This window comes from Sminthopsis crassicaudata, chromosome 3, assembly GCF_048593235.1.
Source record: "Sminthopsis crassicaudata isolate SCR6 chromosome 3, ASM4859323v1, whole genome shotgun sequence".
Classification (NCBI taxonomy): domain Eukaryota; kingdom Metazoa; phylum Chordata; class Mammalia; order Dasyuromorphia; family Dasyuridae; genus Sminthopsis; species Sminthopsis crassicaudata.
In genome coordinates this window covers 448,603,593-448,625,223 of record NC_133619.1, presented here as the reverse complement: position 1 = coordinate 448,625,223, position 21,631 = coordinate 448,603,593, and the positions used below count along the sequence as shown (strand labels likewise).

Genomic DNA, 21,631 nt, shown 5'->3' with positions numbered 1-21,631 from the left:
AAGGGACAACCATTTGTATGATCATGGGATTTAGATCTGGAATCAATCTTGGAAATCATCTTTTCCAATTGCCTCATTGAAGACAGGGAACAAAGGCCATATAAGCCTAAATTACAAACCCACAGTCATTCAGATATTAAGTAGCAGAGTTGATATAGTGTTTCTGCTAGATGACCTTGCCTTTCTGGTTATAAAATCTATTCTGAACACATTAAATTGGAAGTAGCCTTAAAGCTTCTGAGTGGAGTTGCCATGTAGGCTGCAGAAATAAAATATTGAAATTAAATCTAGAGAAATTTAAGTAGTCATCATAACAGTAGCAAGCTATCAAGTAACCATTAAGTGAGGTAAAGAGTACATAGATACACATGTATGTGTATAAATATATATATATATATGCATATAGGACAAGACTAAATTTACACAGAAACTAAGAAAGAACAAGAGTTTCAAGAAGAATGATGGGATAGGCTTTATTAACAAATATTGCTGGGCTCAAGGATCAAAAAGACTAAAAAGTTCGATAAATGCAACAAAAAAAAACATTATTAGTAACCTGGAGAGCAGTTTCAGTAGATTGATGGAGATATGAAGGGATAATGATTGCAAAGTCTTAAGGAAGGGCTCTGTGTGGCTGAATTTAAGGTTGTTGGAATAGAATTTTCTTTCAAGAAATTTGCCAGAGAAATGAAATAAGATAATTTGAAATATCAGTGCCATCTTAACTCACACTTTCTCCCTTTCTTACTCTCTATACTTCTGTGACATCAGAATGCTCATATTTTAATGTATGTATTTGTTTCATACATCATGTTCTTTTCCCTTCTCTATGGAATTGCTGATTCTGCAAACTTTGATTAAAATGAATCTCTACTTGTTAAAATCAAACATATCCAAAAAAAAAAAAAAAGCAACACAAGACAAAATTTTCCTTAATGGGCCTTACAGCTTTGTACCTCTCTTATGCCCTCACCTTAATGTATTTTTGTATTCTAGCTTTTTATATTTCTGCCACAAAAACCCTATTTGAATATCTTCTTGTAGGGTAGAGAAGACCTTGGGTTTTTTAAGTCCATGCTAAAAATACAAAATCTACCAAGGTCCAAAGGCTCCAAAGTTGGAAAGCTTTCAGGTACAGTTCTAATAGTAGGCAATATTTATTATCTCAGGACAACACAAATAAAATATGAGATTCATCAATAGGAAATTAGCTATATGTAATGAATTCTTTGGTGGTGGCTTCTTATGAAATCAGTGTAAGGATCTGCTTTATTCTTAGAATGCTTAAAGGGAGGGAGGGATCTAAGTTTCTTGTGAGTAAAGTTTAAATTACACATCCCACAGAGATTTAGGAATCAGAAAAACATTCTTATTGGTGAGTGACCCTTTTGGGAGAGAAGAGATGCCAAAATAGAAATGAACCCTGGAAAGAATGGAAATAAAGTGACCACAGCTTATATGGCTGGAGTTTCCGTAAGCCATATTTATCTAACAACTTTTGGTGTAGATAATATAGCAACTAGATAGAATAGCAACAAGCTTTCTGAATAACTGCTAGTCATAATCTCTACCCCTCCAGCTCTGAGATAAACTGTGTTTCCTCTATAAGAGTAGATTCCTATGTCACATAGCAGCCACAGCTTTCAGACCCTGCAAACTGATATCTGTGGTGATGAACAGATTATCCTAGGATTATAGCTTCTCTAGAGTAATTTCATGGCTAGAAAAAGCAGAACTCAGAACATTCTGTTGCATAAAGAAGCAAGGCAACTTGCACAGGTATTGGAAGGGCTTGCTGCTACAGTGGCTCAGTGGATAGAACACTAGGCCTTGAGTTAGGAAGATGAGTTCATATCTAGCTTCAGACACTAGATATATGATCTTAGACACATCACTTAATTTCTGGTTGCTTTAGTTCTCTATAATAAAAGTACTTACTTCCCAGAGTGGTTGTGAGGATAAAATGAAATAACATCTGTAATATACCTGCTTAATATATGCTTGTTTTCCCCTAATATATTTTCTTGATGATTTATGCTTTTATTACTGAAATTGTTCTGTTTTCACTACCTTAAAAGAGATTCAGATGATTTGTGAACAATATTTTGTGAGTGGTGCCTTAAAAAAAAAAGATCCAAGAATATCTTTAATTCAGGGCTCAAGTAGAATTCTTAGAAAGTAATAGGAGAAATAAGTCCTTGCAGGAAAAGCTGAACTCAGTTATATGACTTCCATCACAAAAGAAAAATATAAACTAATAAATAAATCTAAGTTTCTGCTTTCATAGTACTGAGAAATTATAAAATTAGAGCAAGGGCATAGCTGGCACCAAACAAAATCACCCCAAAACAAGACATGGACTAAATCTTAGTGGACAAGAAACAATTAATTACTAATGTAGAAGTGATGTCTGAACAACTGAGAGCAGGCAAATCATTAACCAGTGACATTAGTAAAAAAAAAATCAATAAAAAGTTAGCAGAAAGGATAAATATGAAAATATAATTCCAAACTGACATTCAAAAAAGTCACTGCCTCCAAAATATAAAAAAATCTATTAAAATCAAAGACATTGACAGTGAAAATTATTATCTTACAGAAGTGTGACCAATAGAAAGCCATCATGACAATAAAAACCCAAGTATTACATTCCCAATACCTTAAGTAGATTAGATTCATCCCCAAAATATTTATAAATGAAAGTGGATGATAAATAATGATTGGGAAATGAAATTTTGTTATCCAGAACATTTCTATTGACCCATTCTCAGGATTAGTGACAATAAAAAAATCTTAATATAGTATCCATTGTGATAACTGAAAAAGTGGAAATCACAGACACACACAAAAACAAAATCAGGAATATTAGAAGAATCCATGCTGAAAGCAACAAAAATTTGAAGATATTGAGAGATGAATGTTCAAAATATCTCAAAGAAGGAAAGATACACAATTTTAAGAATTATGACTCTATCAAACCATAAACATTTATTAAGCACCTACTATTACTTTCTAGGCACTGTGCTAAGTACTGAAGATAAAGAGACAAAATTGCTGCCCTCAAATATAAACTCCAGACTAACTCTCTGGAGGACCTTGGGATTAACCTGAGTCCCTGGTCTTAATGGAAGAGCGAAGAAGGTAAGAGAGCCACATGGCTGGTCAAAGACAGAGTCTGGAATCTGGTGTTTTCTCTTGTGGTTATGGCCAAGAGCCTCTGTGTCCCTCCCTCAGCCCTTAAATACTTCAGTAAGATTATGTCACTACACCATATTGAGCATGTGCCAGCTGTAGAGCATTACATCATTAAAATCACATTAAGTATCACACTAAATATGTACTTAGCTAGAGAATCATTATCTCATCAATCATACTGAATCTTAAGTATATTTTTTCAGAGTTCTGGCCCTCTACAACTCCCACTTTTTTTTGTTTTAGAACACAAGTGATCATGCCCTGCCTGACTTCTCGGGAAGGGAGATGAAAACACCAAAAATGGAGTGATCACACCCTCCGAGAATTCTCAGTAGTATTTAAGTATATCTTTTCAGAGTTCTGGCCCTCTATACTCAAGGAGCTTACAGTCTAATGAGGGAGACTATTTGTAAACAAACATTTACAAAGCAAACTAGAAAATTATTAACAGAGAGAAGATACTAGAATTACGAGGGATTAGGAAAGACTACCTATAAAAGATGGGATTTTAGTTGAGACTTAAAGCTAACCAAGGAAATCAGTAGGTAGAATTAAGGTTGAAAATTTCGGGACAGTATTATTACTAAAAAGGCAGCCAATAGACAAATAGTAACTGGAGGATAGAACACTAGGTCTGGAGTCAGAAAAGCTTGAGTTCATATCTAACCTCAGACATTGGACTAAGTGACTCTGAACAAGTCATTAAACCACTGCCTGTCCCTCCCAGTGATGATAAAATGAAATAACATTTGTATAGTGCTAGGTACAATGCCAGCACATAGCAAGAACTTAATAAATTCTTGTTCCCTACTCATGTGCCAACTTCTTATTTCTATAAACTATAAACATAATCTGTATACATATCAAGAATATACATGATGAAAATATGAGAAAGGAATAGGTCATGGATTTCTCTAGTAGACCACATGTTCACAGACATGACAATGACTGATAGGGGGAGAAAGTAAAATATCCCATGATGACTATTGTTTGTTGAGACTAAAAATGTATTTAATTCAGTAAAACAGTGCATAGCTATACTTTCTTTCCTTGGCATGTTACTCAAGTATAGGTTAAGATAATAAATATCACTTGACAGGTTCTGTAATGCTCTTTTCTCGGTTTGGTTTTCTTGGAGTCTCTGGGAGCAGCTTTAGTTTCAGTTCAGTAATCACCACGAGGACAGCAAGGTGTTAAAGTCCAAAAATCTTTATTGTCTCCTTGCCTGATGCTGGACAGCTTTCTGGAGAGCCTTACAGTCTGGCCTTGGCCTTAGTGGGGGAAGTGCAGGAGGCCAGGCCAGCCACCAGAAAGATCAAAGATAGAATTGAATTTCTCCCATTGGTTCTGAGAGCTTAAGCTTCTGCCTTCAATCCTTTGTCTTCTCTACTTCTCTGAATCTCTCAGTCAACCTAGCTGAGGCTCCTAGCTTATATGCTTTACATTGAGTATATCACTAGGAAATCCTTATTTGTTGTAAGATTAAATCAATCATACTGAACCATGCTAAACTATATAACCATTGTCTCCTCAATTCTACTTAGTACCTTGTAAGCATCCTTGTTTCAAGTTCAGAGTTCTGGCTCATAATATGTACCACTTTCTTTTGTTTTGGAGCATAAGGTGGTCACTCTCTCTGACTTCTCAAGGAGGTGAGAACTCCAAAAAAGGAGGTGATCACGCCTTCCCTGACTCCTCAAAAAAAGGGGTGAAAACACCATAAAAGGAAGTGACCACGCCCTCCCTGTCATCTCAGGAAGGGAGATGAAAACACCAAAATAAATAGGGAATTAAATCAGATTAGTGATTTCTGAAGGATCTCACTTAAAAGTTATACATAAATCCATTAACATAGGAGATATTACACATAATTACATAAATTACTTAAGCACATAGTAACACGGGCTAGTAGTGGTATGACAAATAACATGAATCAATATTAGGAATTATACATGTCTATAAGTCCTAGAAATAATCCAAAACCAATCTATTGTCCATTAGACAATATGTGTGGAGGGAATCCAATGATTCCTGCAAGTTTTGAAATCCTACAATAGTCTCATCAACAATTTTTCATCTCAGGGAACCCAATGATTCCTGCAGATTTTGAAGTCCTGCATCAGTCTTAACAATTTTTTTATCTCAGGGAATCTGACCCATAACAAAGTTCCATTGTAGAGAACTTTTTCCAACAATTTTCTAATTTTTGAGATCTAATAATATCAAACAAAAAGAGGGACAATATGCTCACTAAAAGCATTTGTCATTATTGTGGAGAAGATACTATGTAGAAGTCAAATGCAAGAGAGATTGCATTTTAGACAGTGAAGTCCCCCAAGTGCTCTTGTCTGTGGGAGATATTATATCATATATTAATTATATAAAACCCCACAATACAATAGGACTCTTTTACAACCACCCAAAAGAGACTGGTCTAGTCATTCATACAGGAAAAAAATCAAAATAATATAAAATTCCCAGATTATGATAAGCTAATACACTGAATTGGTCTGTTAATACAGATATCTTGCACAGTCACTGAAGAGGGAAAATTATCTAGGTCCCAGTGGAAAAGGAAGATGAGAGTAGTCTGGGTTACATTTGACAAATTGCACAATGCTTTTAATAATACCAAGCTGCTCCCTGACTCAACAACCCTTCCTTTTAACCCTAGCATTCTCCCAAGAATATTTTATGGATGTTATTTATGCAATGTCACAATCTCTGAAGAAGCAATGTTTTAAGTGGCTCAAAGGGAAATAAAGAGGTACATGGTGAGAGCTATAATGAATAGTTTCTATATATTACATATAATTTTTTGAGTTTAGAACGAATATATACATATACATATATATATATGCATATATATATACATATATATATATATGTATATATATATATATATATATCGGGAAAGGGGGACAGATTGATTGAATAGTAAATCTGAGAAAAAACAAATTGGGAGTCAGAATGTTTCATTGATATCTATGAAATGTTACAAGACCTGAATGAAAACTTCCAGTGTGTTGTATAAATACTTTGCAGAATGACATTGTCAAAGGTCAAAAAAGATAAGAAGACATTGATAGATCGTTGTTTGTACCAACACTTGAGGAAATTACCAAGGGAATTACCAATGACCAATGAAGGGAATGGGTCTTCCTAACTATAAAGCTAGCTCTCTATTTACTATACTAAGCTGTAAGTCATATTACGTATGTCATAAGTCATAATATTGCATATTTGCAAGCCAATAATTTATATGTCTATACATTGGACATATTTTGTAAAAATATAATATATGTATATTCATTAATGATGTAATATATATATATATATGCATGTATATATGTGAGCCCTAATATTCTTTTTGTGGATGATATAGCACAAAAATACTACTGTCTAATTCAAAAAAAGACAGCTATATTTCAATCTGGTGTTTGCTAATTAAGGGTCTGGGTATAATTATTTAAAGTATTTCTATCAGACATTATGTTTATTAGCTACCGTATTATTTTGCCTTTGAAATATTGGGATCTTAAAGAAAGAAACTATTGATCTAAAATAGTACCTAACATGTATTCTATATATGTGCGTATGTGTCTAGGGAAGAACATTGCTACAGAGGATGTTGTTAACTACTTAATATGTACACTTAGCTGATTTTTTTAGACAACATTCACCTAAAAAATGAAAACTAATATACTGTTTCTTGAGGGAAACAAGACTGTGTTTCATAAATACATATATATGTACATACAAAATATATACATGTATGAGAACTTTTGATTTATAGTAAATGGAAAACATACATCCTCTTCAGTGACCAGCTTTGGGGCACTATTTCACTATGGTATCAGCATTGTTAGCTGAATTTAAGAGTCCTTTTAAGCATTTCTCACATAATACACTTAAACACTGATTCTTAAGTTAGTTCATTCAGATAGACATGGCCTATTTACTAACTGTAAACAGGTTCCAATTTTATGAACTTGTGTTAAATATTTATCATTCTTTCAATTTGAGAATTTTAAAGAATTTTGTTATTTATCATCATAAAATCACCTTGAATATCTCAAAGCTAATATAATTTACATAGTCAAATGACTTCTGGTGTCAATTTCATTTCTTAAGGAAGCAAAGATTTGGCTTTTATTTATTAAGAAATGACTTCAATGTCATTTTTGAACTGTCTCCAAGCCATGATATGACCCTACCAGTTTTTAGTAGACCCCATCACTAAGATATAGGTGGATCTAGAGATCCTCTTTAAGTGAATGTTGCACATTGCCACAAACTTTCCAAACTAAAGGATTCTTATCCCCCTGAACATATCCCCTAGTGATGTTTTTCTATGAAAATTGAAGACTTAGAAGGAATTAGATCTGTCTGAGGTTATCTGTCACTTTTCAGACCAACGATGAAGTAGAAACCATTCCTCCATTCCTATTTGGATCCTTTTCTTATGTACAAGAGTCCCAGGTTAAACCATTGTCCCAAGTGTATAAAAAGTTATTATATGTATATATAAATATAACAGCCAACCAGATTAGAATAAGAAGAAATGCCCTATATTGTAGTAAAAGGTTTAAAAAAGACATAAATAAGAACTCTCTGACAGCAAAGGTAATTAAATAATTATACTACCAAGGTAAATTGTGGTTTGTTCCCTGGGAATCTTTAATTAAAGATAGTGAACCAAATGCCTTGAATAGTTAAGCTGTAGTTATTCCTTCTAGCTCTAAATTCATAATAAGATAAATTCTGATATCAGCAATTTTCAAATTTGAGGCAATCTCTACCAACAGCAATAGAATATTTTTGATGATTTACTTAAATAAAAACTTAATCTATCTGAATTTCCTCACATTTCCTCAAACAAAACAAGACAAAAACCACTAAAAAATAAAATATATGTTTAAGATAATATGGGAAAACTATCTCTCTCAGGACTAAGTCAAGGACCTAAAGGGGTCTGTGTTTTTCCAGCAACAGCTAAGAACATCATTAACCCCAAAATAGAGCAGAGAGCTGTATTCACTGTCCTGATTTAGGTGTTAGTGATGCCATCAACTGCAGCAGGGAAAACACTGAAGCTTAAGATCTCAGCAGGTAAAGGAAGAAATGCCTTTCAGCTCCTTTTTATTCTGGAACTAAAGAAAGAGAGAGCAGACTACCACAGGTAAGTGAAAAATATAAGTAATTTAGACTTTTTTCTCTAGACAAGACTTTCAAACCCACTCCTCCTTCTTCCCCCCCCCCCACCTCTGAACCTCTGAAATGATCATTTTGGTTAGGGTAATTGATAGTCACTTCCTCTGTTCTATATTTCTGAGTAAAGCCAGCAGAAAACTGGTCCCCAAAAAAAGGCAGTAGTAGAGAGAAAAAACTAAAAAAAAAAAAAAAAAAGTTGTCAATTCAGAATTCAGAAAATCTGTCTGTCTGTCTGTCTGTCTGTCTCTCTCTCTCTCTCTCTCTCTCTCTCTCTCTCTCTCTCTCTCTCTCTCTCTCTCTCTTTCACTTACTCACACATACTCACACACACACAATCTTCCCCCACCATCACCTCTCAACCTCTGAATTGATCATTTTGATTAGAGTGATTGATAGTTGCTTCCTCTATTCTATATTTCTGACCAAGTAAGGCAAGCAGTTCCCAGTAGTAGAGAGGAGAAAGTTTAAAAAAAAAAAAAAAAAAAAAAGCAATAGATTCAGAATCCAGAAAATCTGTCACACACACACACACACACACACACACACACACACACACACACACACACACACTTACTTTAGTTCTTGACTACATTAAGGCTTGAAGAATATAAATTTGTTATTCTGCACAGAAATTCTGATAAGAACTAGGAAAGTAACTTGAAATGACTTGACTTTACATGAAGATTGCCTATAGCTAGCTTTCATGAAGGATAAAGTGCATTGAAAAATCATGTATTACTCTTAAGCTCAAATTGGATATTGGTGATCTGTATCATTATGGAATACTAGATGGGGATTTTCCAGGATTTGGTTGACTGAATCCTTAGCTCAAAAGAACAGAGGAAAGAGTGTGATTAAGATAAGGATGGTAGGATCTGTCACTGTCCCTTTAATTCGTTTTTGTTAATTTTGACTGATCTACATTTTAAATAGATAGCTGTAAAGGACTGAAACTCTTGAGTCAATGCACTGAGGTCGCACAATCGAGACTTGAGGCTAATTACCGATTGGACAATTTTATATATAAGAATATGCTTGGAAATGGCCCTTCCCACTATCCTGTGCTGGCCCAATCGTTTGGTGTATACAGAGAATTGTGGGAGGGACTAGGAGGTGCAGTAAGACTAGCCAGGGTCACTTCTGCCAGAGAGATGACTAAGTGAGGTTGGGAGATCCTACACATCCATCCCCTTCACTTCTACCCCTAAAGACCAAGAATAAAGACCAAGGACTTTTGCTTATCCTGACTCCGGCTGATTCTAAGGTATCCAGAGTGCTAACACGGTCATCACAGATAGCTTTCTTTTTCTTTTTTTTTTTTCATTTTATCCTGTCATTTCAGATCCTTGTTAGTGGCACTTCAAACATCTACACTGGGAAAGCATTACTCTAAATTTACCAAACTCTGTAGATCACTTAATAAATTAATGTCCACTTGCTCAAAAAAATCAAAATTATTCTGCCAAAGTAGATCTTCAGGACAATAACAACAAAAAGATATGATAATAATAAATAATTCATTTTTCCATCATATTTGATGGAGAGATCAATCAAGAGGCCTTTTTACTTATACAATATCTGATCTAGCTTGGGAGACCTCAGGTCTTATAGCAGTGGTCCTCAAACTTTTTAAGTAGGGGGCCAATTCACTGTCCCTCAGACTATTGGAGGGCCAGACTATAGTAAAAACAAAAACTCACACTCTGTCTCTGCCCCTCAACCCATTTGCCATAACCCGGCAGGCCACATAAACATCTTCAGAGGGCCGCATCTGGCCCGCGGGCCGTAGTTTGAGAACCCCTGTCTTATAGCATGGATAGCCAACAAACATCTGGTCTTAACATTGTATTAAGTTGCTCTCCTTAGTGGTACCACCCAATGGCACAGTCTGTGAGTCTCAGAAGGATTGCCTTTAAAACTGTACTGAATAGTTAGCTTCCTTGGTCCTCAGGTTCCTCATATATAAAATAAAGGTTATGAACTCAATGACTTCTGATGACTTCTAATCTTTTCATCTCTGTGTCTTTAATACTACTATAAAGACAAAGCAGAGTGAAACTTTCATTAAACATTAGACATAGGAGATAGGAGATAAATTAACTAGGCTATTAAAGTCTTTTTCCACTAGAGTCCCACTTTGCCACCTGAGGGTACAGTGGAAGTAATGTTATATTCTCAAAGGCCTTTACTAATAGAGCACAAGTTCTGGGATGGTCCTTTAGGTCCTTGTCACTTATGGACGATCTTCAGGACATTCAGAGGGGCTGATTGCCAGAAAGTTGGCCAACAAGAACGAGTTTTTTCTAGCCATAACTATTTAAGAAAAACATTTCCTTATGCATAAAGAAGTTATGGAGGTATTATTATTAGATTTAAAAAGGGATTTAAGAGACCATTTATTCTTACCATCTTGATTTATAATTAAGAAAATTTAGGATAATAGAAGGCAAGTAATGTTCTCAGGATTACAGAAATTGTGTCATAGCACAGCATAGCAGACAAAGGTCCTCTGATTCCAAATAAAATACTCTTTCTACTATACCATGCTTCTGTGAAATAATGGATGCTTAAAATGTGAAAGTTAAAACATTTATAAAAATACCAAGAGACATAAGACTTTCAAAAATAAAGTTATAATAGAAAGCAAATAGATCATTATGAACAATGTAATACTGAGACTACTTATATATTTGCATTTTTTCCATATTAAGGTGACCTTAATGATTAAGAGTAATGCTAGATGTACTAAAGGAAATATCCAAAAGAAAGATTCTCTTCCAATGTTAGGATGCAGAAATTTCAGAATTTCATAATGCAATCTGCAAAGGAAAACATACAGCTATATTTTATTAAGGACCAGCACCATTCACTGCACCACCAACCTGCCTCTTTATTAGCATTACTAGCATTAAACAATCAAGAAAATCTTAGTTCAAATGTTGCCTCAGACTTGCTGGGTGACCCTTCTCAAGCCACTTATCCTCTGTTTCCTCCATCATAAAATGAGGATAATAATAATATCTACCTACCCCAAAGTGATTGTGAGGATCAAATTAGATAATATTTGTAAAAGTACTTAGCACAGTTCCTGGCACATTGTAGACTTAATAAATGCTTATTCCCTTACATCTTTCCTAACATAATGAGAGTGCTTCCTAGCTTTGCCTAGAAATACATGATTCACCTTGCAATGAAATGACTCTTAAGAAATGTAATGAATTATTAATTCTTCTTAGCTATTGTATTAAGCCATTTGTTCTTCAGAAATGCCACTAACAAGGAAAATTTTAAATGAATCTTAGCTTTTTAAAAAGTCTTTGATTTACAAAAGTAAATTAAAGTAGAGCTGCTACAATATAGTTTTTAAAAAATGAATCTATTAATTTGATTTCTAAAGCTTAAGTAAATATTTTATTTCCTACCCCTTGAGTTGTAGGGCTAACCAGATCATAGTTTACCTGTGACATTCAGGCAAACCTCTCACATGATCATTTGAAACTTCAGATCCCAAGTGAGCAATTTGTAAGAGTAGGCAAGTATAGGAGCCTCTGGTGTATCTTACAAATTAAAGTCAATGACTGTTGCTAAGAATGGAAAATTATGATATCTTTTTTTGTTAGAAATGAATTGAGGTCAAGGATCAAGTCTGTAATACTAAAAATGAAAGAAATGAATGGTCTGAAAAAATTGCTCCAATATGGATTATTAAAAGAAAAGTATAATGAGGAACTATGTCAGTCAATGAAGAGAGAAAACAGCACAGTTGCTATCCATATTTTCTTCTTTATATTTGTGTGTTACTTTAATACATTTCCATGCCTTTAGTAAAATTTATTCCTTGTCTTCTTGAACATTTTCTGTGTTCTTATGTGTGAATGTTGCTATTTTATTTTATTTTTTCCTCTTTTGGCCTCTCCTTTTTTCTTTAGTTGTAGCTAGAAATTTTTACATTTGGGCCGAGCAGCACAAAGCAATTCTTTTTGGAAGAAAGATTGGAACATTACTACACAACTAGAAAGTGTCAGGGCCTCTGGAAAGAATGAAGCCAGAGACTGCTTTAGGAGACAAGGAAGATTAGGTCAAACTAGGAGAAGAGTTCAACTGACCTATAACATTCCTGTTTTAATTAATTATTCTTACTATCTCAAAATGAAGGTATCTTATTTATAGGCTGCTAAAATATCAGCAAGTACAATAATCGACCCTTAAATGTGAGGTCCTGTAGCAATGCCTTATTATTTCTCTTTTAGTTCTAGAACTGGATGATTGGAAGGCTTGATAGTGACCTCCACAGAAATAAGGAAGTTTAGAAGAAAGGGTTGGATTACAGAAAACATAATGAGGTCAGTTGGAGACATGATGAGTTTGAAACATCTGAGGATCTCTCACACTGAAATATCTAAGGCAATTTCTGATGAGAGAATATATATATATATATATATATATATATATATATATATATATATATATATATATGGCCATTGGGTGTAGAGAACTTCCCAAATATATACAAGAATAAATGAAATGAAACTTTAGAAAAGGCAACAATGATTTTTAAACCATATAGCTACACCCAGACTATGCACAATGTCACATGCTAAGAGGAAAATATCTTCCTAGATTTTAAAAATGAAGGGCAGCTTTCATAAAGCCAGGAAATGTGATGTAAGATACTGACAAGTGAATTACAGTTTTAATTTATGAGAGAGAAATCAGCAACATTCAAAAATAGGAAAAAATGTGAAATCATAAAACTTTCATAGAATTCATGGATACGAAGTGATCATTTGACCCAAGCCACTCATCTTAAATGAGATAATGGCCAAAGAGAAACAATGCAGATATCAAAAAGAAAATACAGATGAATGTAAAATAATACATATGATATATATTCATAAACGAAACATAAAAAATGACTCTTTAATACCTTGAAATATACTATGAGGAATTTCTAAATAGAAGAAAAATATTAATGGGTAGAAACCAAAAGGATATGGAATTTGAAGTATTAAGCCATGGATTTGAACTCCATCTCTCCTACTTAACAGCCTGTATGATCTTAGGTAAGTCATTTCATTGTATATTCTATAAAAATAAGGACATTGGATTGGATTATCTCTAAAGCTCCTATAACCAAGCAAATTCCACCTTTTGCATATTAGCCTAAAGAGACCAAAATCCATAAAATGAATCAGAACAGAATGGGTCAGGTCATATCTCTTTTAAGACCAGGAAGTGTCATAGGTCATATTCATTTAGTCAGTTTGGGACTCACCATGAAGCAATAGCTCGTAAAATGTGATAATATTACTTTAGTGAGAAATGTTTTGAAAATTAAGAGATGGGTTTAGTGAACAGCAGCCTAAAGAAGAAAAAGACAAAATGTGTATCACTGGATATCCTAAAAAGAACAAAGAATATGAATATTGGAAGATTAAAATTCTTAACATTTGACAGAAATCCTTCAGAGATCAATTTGTCTGCAATTTAGAGAGTTGCCTAGGAACTGAAAACTTAAGTGGCTAACCTATAATCACATAGATAGGATGTATTAGAGAATGGGTCTTAACTCAAATCTTTATGATGCCAAAACTAAGCCTCTGTTAATGACATTAGGCTGCCTAAGTATTGAGAAATGAGCATTTCTACTATAGATATATTTTATTTTGTCTCATATTTTGAGAGTATACATTTGTAACTATGGCACATTGCATCATGGTATCTATGAAAGAGGCAAGAAAAAAAGACAATTTTGTTTCCTAGAGAAGAAGGATTTTTTTTTTTGTTGTTTACTATTAACTGTTCATCTTTCTGTATCATGATGTTCTGAAACTGGCAGATGGATTAGTTACTTAAACTTCAACACATTACTACTTCAAGGATCTGTGATTTCACGAATATGGGTATTTCCATCACTGAAACATATCACAATTCTTCTATAATTTGATAAACAGTTTTGTGTGCTTCTGGAGTCCAAAATTCACCAATCCATGTCTAATATATTGGTGATAAGCCTTTTTGTAATTATTTATATCGACTCTTTAAACTATAGAAATAGATGGTCCATTTTCTTAAATGGCCCATATCTTAAATCTTTACATGTTGGCAAAACTAGTAAGAGTTTGTTATTCATTGACATAATGTACCCAGAGTTATATACTTGTTTTGGTTTGTTTGTGGGTTTTTTTGAGACGAGGCCTCCCTATGTCATGCAAGCTAGAAATACAGCAGCCACATACATGTCTGATCCAAATACTGACTGGCGTGGAAGATTTAATCTGCTTCGTTTTTCAAGCCTGGGCTAGTTCACTCCTTCTTACACAGCCCAGTGGCCCTCCATTCCTAAGGCTCACCATACTGGTTCCAAAAATATAGACATCCAATTAGCTTTGGCCCCACTGCAGCTAAGACTTCATGAACTGAAGTAATAAGCCAGCTTCATCTTCCCTGGCTGTAAAGATTACAGTTGTATTCTACCATATCTGGCTCTCCATCCCATATTGAGGAATTTTAAAAAGATTTTTAATTAGATCATACTTCAGTGTGTGAGAGAGAACAGCAAAATGATGAGTTTATCAAAGAATGAGAAACAATATAAAGCAGAGGTTCTCACCCTCTTCTGTGTCATAGACTGCTTTGGTAGTCTGCTAAAACCTATGTATCCCTTTTCACAAAATTCTTTTTAAATGCACAAATGTCTACAAAGGAAATCAATTATTTTGAAATGCAGTTATCAAAATATTTTTCGAAATAGTTTACTAACTCCAATGTAAGAACCCTAGTGTAAAAGAACATTAAGCTGTAGATGTGGGTCTCTAATCAAGGGAAAATATGTGAAACTGCAACAAAGAGTGAAAAACTTTTTGGCATATCTTTTTCTAAGTTTCAAAATATGAAAAACTTTCTTTGAAGACCTGAGAGCTAAGTCTCTGTGCTGTAAATATACTTGGATTTTGATGTTGGTTGTGATAAAAAGTAAAAATCTAAGAGACTCTTTACAGAGTACAAATGTGAGTTGTAAGGGCTTAAGACAAAATGGCACATTGGCTTAGCAAGAGTGGATTATGGGTGGGCGTGTGCATCTAAGGGGAGGGTGAGCTTAATATTACTAGTTGAAATCAACTATTAAACCTATTCCGAACATTAAGTGGAATGAAATTGTTCTATTTTCCTATGAGTTAAGAACAAAATGGATTTTCATTTATGAATTGAGGATAGGGACTCTTTTCCATTTTTCCTTTGTATTTTTAAGTGGGAAGCCCAGTACCATCAACCTAGTAAATATTCAATAAATACTTATTAAATGGAACTGCTTCAATTCATGGTTGATCAGTAGAGGGAAAGCATTAGAACCGTGATCACTATGGTGAAAACATAAAATATTGCTTGAAATTAATATGTATTTACATACATGACCATATATATTCATAAGAAAATTCACCCTGTATATATTTAACTTTGAAAAGATTGATTTCAGTTAAATTAAATCCTAAAATCCATTATTATAGGCCTAGAAGACTTCTAAAAGTTAGGGAACACATTAATCATTCCATAGAAATGACTATCTTATTTGTTAAGCCCTCCAAGTAATATAGGTTTCCCTCAAATTTTCCAGTCTTCCAATCTCCCAGTTACCTAAGATTTGTCAAGAATTCATGAAAATAAAGCAAGCAGCTGATTGACACTAGTCTGAGGATTGCTGAAAAGGAAAGTGTTAGAAAGCCAGACTTACCCAAAGGTCATTAAATTTTAATTCTCAAAGCAGTTAAATGCCAGCAGCTGATAAGATAGCCATCCCATTAGTAAGTGAACTCTGACCCTCAAGAAGAAAATGCTGTAGTATCAGAGATTAGAGCTGAAAAAGACCTTGAAATCATCTAGTCTCTGATTTTCCAGATAAAGACAAGGGGACCCAGAAATTAAATAATTTGCCATTAGTTGTAAATGGTGGAGCCCAGAATCAAATCTAGGTCCTTTGAGTCTAAGTCTGGCTTTCCCCCCCCCCCTAACTATACCATACTGCCTCAGAAATGCTATTTCAGTTTACAAATAATTCCCTTCCTGTTCTTTTTCTTTTTGGTTATTAGCTCTCCTTCTGATGATCCTGGTTGTGGAGGGTTTAAAATGAAAGAGGGTATCTAATTAATATTTAGACTGTTTAAAATTGGCTTTTCAGTTTTGTGAATTATAAGGAATAGCTGGGTATCTAAGTCTGATCCCAGTGAAAAATATTATTGTGTATGTTCTACAGATTTTCAAGTATATCTTTTGGATGAAAAAGGGAGCAACCTAAAGGTGCTCCACCCAGCTAGTCGATTCACATTGTTTGTGAGGATAGAATAGCAAGTTCCTAGCCAATATCTTAGATGCAAAGGACCTTGTACCCCTATCTATGTTCAGGAAATCACCAGAGTTTCTCTGTCTTTATCCATAGAGTCTCATAAATAATAGTAGAAAGAATTACTGGCTTAGAATCACAGGTTATGATATCAAATGCAAACTCTGCTGCTTGCTAGCCATAGCATCTTGGGCAAGTCATTTAGTTCTTCTGAACTTCAAGTCCCTTATATATGAAATGAGAATAGTTATATCTGTACTCTTTAGGCAATTAGTTGGTACAGTAGATGTACTATTGGGCCTGAAATCATGAAGATGAGTTCAAATCTGGCCGCAGATACCATTAGCTGTGTGATCCTGAACAAGTCCCTTAAACTTTATTTTCCACAGTTCCTCAGCTATAAAATAGGGACATAATAGTACTTAACCTCCCAGAATGGTTATGTGAACATCAAATGAGGTAATAATTGTAAAGCCCTTAGCACTATACCTGGCACATAAGATACTTATTCCTTATTCCCTACTTCATTGGATTTTTGTGAACACCAAATGAGACAACTTATGTGATCACACTTCTTAACAGTAACACAACGTAAATGTAAGTCACTTTTTTTACTTCAGCAAGAGTTCTATCTCAAACTGGGAGACATTTTTAGTGTTTGTGGGGGGAAATACCCACTCCTTTACTTGGAGATTGTACCTGAAGGCCCTGAGAGGAGTATAGCAATGAATAATAGATAGAGAGAACCGTGGACTTGGAGTCAAAAACCTCAAGTTTCAAGTTGTTTTAAGAATTAAATAATGTATAGAAACTTCTTGATGACCCAAAAGTATTATATTAATGTAAACAACTAGAATGTGGGTGTGCCTTTTTTCCTCCCAACAAAATTCTCCTTGAAAAATCAAATTTCATAAGATCATAGGGGAAAAGAACCTTAAGAATCATCTAGAGCAACTCTCACATTTTAGAGATTTGAAAACTGAGTTAAACAGAAGTTAACTGGCTTGCCCCAAGTCATATAGAAAGTCATGGAATTCTCACTAGACCCCTGGCCTATAGGCTCCTAGGTCAGTACTCTTTCCACAAAGCTGCAAATTAGGAAGTGAGTCATCACTTTGCAAAAGGATTAACTGTAGAACTCTTTTAAATAGAACATCCCAATCATTCATTAAAGTGTAATTTGATTGGTATATATATATGATTTACAGACAACTTTTCAAGAATAGTAAAGTACACCAGTGGCACCTGAAGACCAAATACTAGCTGTTAACAACAAATATACCAGCTTGGGGAAAATTGTTGATGTTTAATGTCCAAACACAAGCATCCATTCATGAATGTAAACTAACTCGGCCAACATAAGAACTAAGGACAAAAGTTACTCATAGTCAATCACCTGTGGAGACATAGTATATGTAGGCCAATTAATATTACATTCTCAAAATATATATCAAACCCTCTTTCAAAAAACCAGTTTTCTTCACATACTAAAGTAAAGATTATTTAAGATGTCCAGCTTTCATCTAAAACTAATTTTTTTAATGTATGGCTATTTAAAGACTATACTCAAAAACACTAACTTTTAAATATTAATTTTTTTTCAATAACACTAAAAAAGAAAAAAAAAACAAAACCTTGCAATTAGGCAGACCCCAGAAGTCCTTTCTTTTACAACATTCTTTCTGCCAAACTGTACTGAAAGCCTATGCCAAAAATCACTTAAAGTGATACCCTAATTAAGGCAAATGTGTTTAAATGTTTCTATTCAAAATTTTACCCACACTTTCTTGTTTATATCCTTGTCCTCACAAACTACATTACACCACCTGTTGTACAAACAATGGACAATTTCGTAATTCTTAAACCTCTTCTTTCATTTTTATTAAGGTCCTTTAAAAATAATCTCTTTATATGAAATAAATATTGTTTCTAGCAACATATTAAACAATTTCAAGTTTCTAACATTAATGTATGTTAAAGAAACTATCAATATCTATAGAGAAATTACATTGTTTTCTGGCTCAAGGAAAGGCCTTTTGTGATCATTATAATTAATATTGATTAATATTATTTAATAATCTCGCATAAAAAAACATGAAGAAATATACAACTGATTAGCTATATTTAGCAAATAGATATTAAAAATGCTTTTGAGCAGCACCAAAATGGTATTCTGATTTGTAGACTATGTAATAATCATCATATTCTCAAAAAATCAGACCTCTCTTTAATCATCAGTAACTTGTCTCATATTTTTTGTAACCATATTATTTTTAAAAAACTGAAGGTATGTTTTTAAGTAGACAAATGTAGCAGTATAATCTTGCTAGTCAGATCAGTCTGTATAAGCATGGCCTATATTAGGCTGTAAATGAGAAGCTAAGCCAAGACAATGATACTTCCAGTCTCATTAGAAAAAAAAAAAAAGAAAAAAAATATATATATATAATTTTTAGGTTGCAGTTTAAAAATTTTTTTAATTTAATAATAAATTTAATATGAACATGAGCTTCATCAGGAAACCTCAAAATTTCCAGAGAAATAATCACTGAATGACATAGAACCTCCAGCCCCTAAGTGCCTGAAAAAACAGACCACTAATACCACCTAGTCTCTATGATAATTCACAATTTATAGGCAGAGGCTAGCTTTCCTTTAGAAGATAAAAAACAATAGAGCATTGTACAATGATCTACATTTAAATCAACATGAACTCGACAAAAACCAGCACAGAGATGATTTTTAAATAATAAAATGACCATTCTGTTAGATCCTAGATGCATATGATTAAATGTTATTCAGCTTACCTGACAAAAAGAGAATTACAAATCTCAGCACAAAGCCCTGCATCCAAAAAGATTAGAGGATGATACGCCTTCCAAGGAAGCTGTTGAGATGTTTAGCCACAGAGGTTTACAAATTAATTACAATTTTCTGCATTCTCTGTGGACAAGAAAACAAAGAGACCTTTCCAGAATCCTCTGCTTCTGCCTCCGCTTCCTGTTCTGAGTCTCACTCTATGGTACCCAACATATATCAGAAAACGGCTTCGGGAAAAAAAAAAAAAAAAAAAAAAAAAAAGAATAGAAAGAGGCGAGCAGCTACCTAACAAGTAGCTCCATCTACTGGTCACAATCAGAAGGAGCTGGGAACCATCTCTTCATTTTTTTTATCCCAACCTGAGAAGTAAGTTTACACTCACTTCATCATCATCACTAGTTATACATTGTGTAACGCAAAAATGTTGGACTTAGACACAGAAGACCTGGATGTGAATTTTAGTTTGTATCATAGTGGTTTCTAATTGCTCCTTATGGAAAATTTAGCATGACTTGTGAGCACTTGGGGTCTCAGTTTCTTTATGTGTAACATGATGAAGATTGGGCTAGGCTCCGTGGTGTCAGACTCGGACAGAAATGAGCTCTGTGGCTCACATCCTGACTAGGAAAACAAGTTAACAATTATATACATTGCATTTTAATTTCCTTTATGAAACATTTCCCAATTACAATTTAATCCTGATTGGTCTGAACACAGTCTATATATTTGACCACTGTGATGATGCTTAAGGTCCTTTCAACAGTTCTACCTCCATGATCCTAATATAAGTAATATAATGTCACTAAGTTATAGAGGGAAGAATTTCCCAAGACATGCTGATTCTGTTACTCATCATAAATACTATTCTAGATTTCAAAAACAATTTCATTCAAAAATTATCATTCAAATTTACGTGACACTTGGATATTTTAAAATTGATATAGGATTCTGCCTTCGTCAGGAGGTAGATAGGGAGTACAAGTATTTTAAAATTTAATCAGAGCTCACAGCTAATAAGAAAAGAAATGACATAGGATGCTAATTCTTATGTCAAATCTAAGACCAGGTTCTTTTTGCTACACTATACTACCACCCTCTAAATACAGTAATAAAATAAATAACTTCATGTTAAAATCTGAGTTTTCAAGATTTTTAAAAATTCATACTTGTTGCTTTTTAAATTTTGTTTTCAGAATTTACTTCAAAAAATCTAATTTGAATTAAATGAGAACATGGGAAAGACACTCTGAATTTGCACAGTTGATGTAATCAAAATTTTCTGTTTTGTGATCAATAATGATCTCTAGTTCTCCTTTGGACACAAATTCCTTCCTCCTCCACAAGTCTGAGAGGTAAACTATCCTATGTTCCTCTCATAATGATCTCGTTCTTTATGCCTAAATCTTGGACCCATTTTGATCTTATCTTAAAATGTGGTGTTAAATGTGGGTCCATGCCTAGTTTCTGCCATAAATTTGCACAGTTGAAACCACAAGAAATTTAAAAGCAAGTTTGTTCAAGTCAATTAAGAAACATAATACATAGAATATTAGAGTTGAAGTCAGGGAGACCCAAGTTATTAAATATAAGGCATTAAATGTAACTCTGGAAACTCTTTCAAGTTATTGAGAGTAACTCAAAAGGAAAATCTCATGCATCTGATAGTGCACATTTTGAACATATTTTTTTACTCACAATCTCTTGAAATCTTTTGCAAGTGCCATGTCAAAAAGAAGTAGAATTTGAATATGGAAAAATAATCTACAATAAAGTAACATCTCATTAACTTACATTGCACACATGTGAAACTTGTGATCATTTGACCTGAGTCTGATTTGAAGCGCATCTTTGCTTAAAAAATCTCTACTAAGTTGCAGGGGATATATTAAAATACTTAAGAAAATAAACAAGTTATGATTACTTAAATTGTATGAAATGTATTGTAGTACATCGTTAGTAATTAATGGAATATAATACCTATTTAGTTTGAGTTTGATTGGTTTCCTATGTAAAAATAATAATTTTTAATCATTATCTCTTTGTTTTATGACTCCTAATCCTACC

General features: G+C 33.7%; 1 protein-coding gene across 2 annotated transcripts in view; it reads right to left on the bottom strand.

Moving 5' to 3' along the window:
- SCN3A (sodium voltage-gated channel alpha subunit 3) overlaps nt 1-19,785 on the bottom strand; it is a 132,797-nt gene extending 113,012 nt beyond the window's left edge. For both annotated transcript variants that reach the window (XM_074303243.1, XM_074303244.1), the window contains exon 1: nt 19,555-19,785. The gene's annotated coding sequence lies outside the window, so the exon portion shown is untranslated. The remainder of the gene's footprint in view (nt 1-19,554) is intronic.
- Between the last annotated feature and the right edge of the window lie 1,846 nt (nt 19,786-21,631).